The 2,571-nt window shown below is 36.2% G+C and overlaps 1 non-coding gene across 1 annotated transcript; it reads left to right on the top strand.

Annotated features, from left to right (window-relative positions):
* The first annotated feature begins 1,253 nt into the window (after positions 1-1,253).
* LOC140793126 (small nucleolar RNA R71) lies at positions 1,254-1,360 on the top strand. The gene has a single exon (XR_012109892.1). It is a non-coding gene; the product is annotated as a small nucleolar RNA R71 (small nucleolar RNA).
* Positions 1,361-2,571: the final 1,211 nt, after the last annotated feature.

Here is a 2,571-nt window from a genome sequence, read left to right as displayed (position 1 = left end):
TAACATCAAAGACATTTAATTCAACAGTCATATTGCCATAAGATAGCTTCATAATCATAATTAGGAACTTGCTTAATGGCATCGAGTAATAGAATGTTAATTTCAACTTGCTTAAACAATTTCATCATCTCACTAAAGTTTGTTCCTACTTTAGCCTGAGTTTGTTTTTGGGGAAATGGTGCTTTAGGAATAAAAGTCTGCTCAAATGAATTTCTACACTTGGGTAGAGACTGACTTAGGTTACTAGAGTCGAAGGTTATAGTTCTAGATGAACTATCATGATTATTTTGCGGGACATAGATTTCCTCACTCTCTGAGATAGATTTTTTTCATAATTTGGCACTTCAACCTTATTGTTGACTAGTCTTCCAGACCTAAGGGTAATGACTGATTGAACTTGTTCGTTGTGTACATCTGAAGTGGATGGTTGGCTAACCTCATATTGGCCCTTTGGGTTAGGAATGGGTTGACTAGGAAATTTTCCTTGTTCTCTCACACTAACCTTAGATGCTAACTGACCCACCTGATGTTGAAGCTGAGAAATGGCTTGAGAATTTTGTATATTGGTAGCTTCTATTCTTTATAAATTACCACTAGTTTCAGTGATAAATTTTTCTATCATCGCTTCTAAGTTGGATGGTTGTTGCTAAGGTACTATAACCAATTGATTAAGAGGAGGGTCATAAGAGACAGGTTGAGTAGGAGGACGAAATTAGTTAAATCCTGAAAGTCCTCTTTGGTTTATTTGAGGCTGCTGTGACCTCCAAGAAAAATTGGGGTGATTTTGCCAATTTGGATTGTATGTTTCAGAGTAAGGACTATTGAATGGATTTCTAAATTGATTTAAGGCATTCTCTTATTCATTGAATCCATCTTGGTATCCTAAGGAAGGGCAAACCATTGTAGTGTGCATGGGACTAGCACAAACACTACAAACTTCAGATTACACCTGATTTATAGGTTTCATAATTTGACTTAACACAAGGGCATCAACTTTCCAAGACAAACTATCAAGTCGTGCATTCATACTCACATCAGGTTGAACTTTATATATTCCTCTCTTAGACTGTGACGTCCCTCGACTTTCAGTACTAAAATTCCATTGTTGAGAATTTTCAGCTATTCTTTCAAAAAGAGCCCAAGCCTTAGATGTGCTCTTAGCCATGAATGACACACCGCTCATGCACTCAATCAGATTACGATTTGTGTCGGTTAGACCATTGTAGAAATACTAGACTAACCACCATTTTTCAAAATTGTGACGAGGGCACTTAATTTGAAGATCCTTAAATCTTTCCCATGACTCATGAAATTTCTCTTCCTCTTTTTGCTTGAAAGTGGAGATGGCCAATCTATATTAGTTTGTTCTAGGCATAGGGTAAAATTTGGACACAAATTTATAGTTCAGATCTCTCCAAGTGGTGATTGAGTTAGGTTCTAAGTGATTCAACCAAGCTTTTGCTTAGTCTTTCAATGAAAAAGGAAATAGCCTTAGCCTAACAGATTCATCAGAAAGTTTTGAAATTTGAATGTTGAACAAATATCCAAGAATTCATCAATATGAGAGTATGGATTCTCATTATTCTTACCATAAAAGGTAGGAAGCAATTGAAGGATAGCAGGTTTTAATTCAAAATGAGTTGCATTAGTGTTAGGTAACACAATGCATTTTAAAGGTTGGGTTCCATTAGGGGCAAATCGCTCTTGTAAAATTATGGTATCATGAACCGATTGATGGTTTTCAGTCATTTCTTCCATAGCAAGCCGACCTTAACTATCTCGAACCCAACCAATTTCTAAGTTTTAAAAAGGCTTCACAAACACAAATCTTACTAAGCAAATCACAGTCAACAATTTGTGTTTTTAAAGTATAATATGAGAGTAAGCAAATTTCTTTTTTCAATTCTAATCTTGTAGATAATCACTTCTCTCCTAATTAGAGAGCTCCTACCCCCTTTCAAAGTAAGCTAGAGGATTATCAGTTAAGGCTTACCAAAACACAACCAGGTAAGTTCCCAGGGATACTGGTGGGCACTGGCCTCTTTAGAATATTAATTCCCTCAGGCACCTCCGTACGACTCTCCTTTTTGGCAGAACTTACCTAGACATTGTAATTTGGAAGGTGCTCACTGGGCTTACCAAAAGATAACTCTTTCCGAGAGGTTCCTATGAGCTATGTGAAATCCTTTGGCTGACATCTACTTGATTTTAAGTTAGATGTTTGGCTTGGGTTTTAAAATAAAAGGGGATGATTAACCTAAGTGGACAAGGATGTGGTGATTAAATCCACTCCTTATCTTAGTGAGGTTTGTGCCCTTACTAAATATTTTATGCAAATATGAATGCACAAATAATCACACCGAATTAGTTCAGAACCCACTGATTGGAGATTCATGGGTAGGGTTAAGAAAATTCAAACCTTCCAATCGAGTTCACCGGTTAGCAATTACTCCGCTGGGAGCAATTTCTAAGCAATTTTCTTTTCTTCAAGCACAATCATCTGTCGTTCTTTGGTTTCTGTAGAATAATTCAAAACAAGAACAAAATTCAAATTTCTTTTTAAAAAAATTA

The sequence above is a fragment of the Typha latifolia genome, chromosome 7, assembly GCF_019914945.1.
Source record: "Typha latifolia isolate L0001 chromosome 7, TyphaL0001v2, whole genome shotgun sequence".
NCBI classification, from domain to species: domain Eukaryota; kingdom Viridiplantae; phylum Streptophyta; class Magnoliopsida; order Poales; family Typhaceae; genus Typha; species Typha latifolia.
This window is presented reverse-complemented; position numbering and strand designations above follow the sequence as displayed.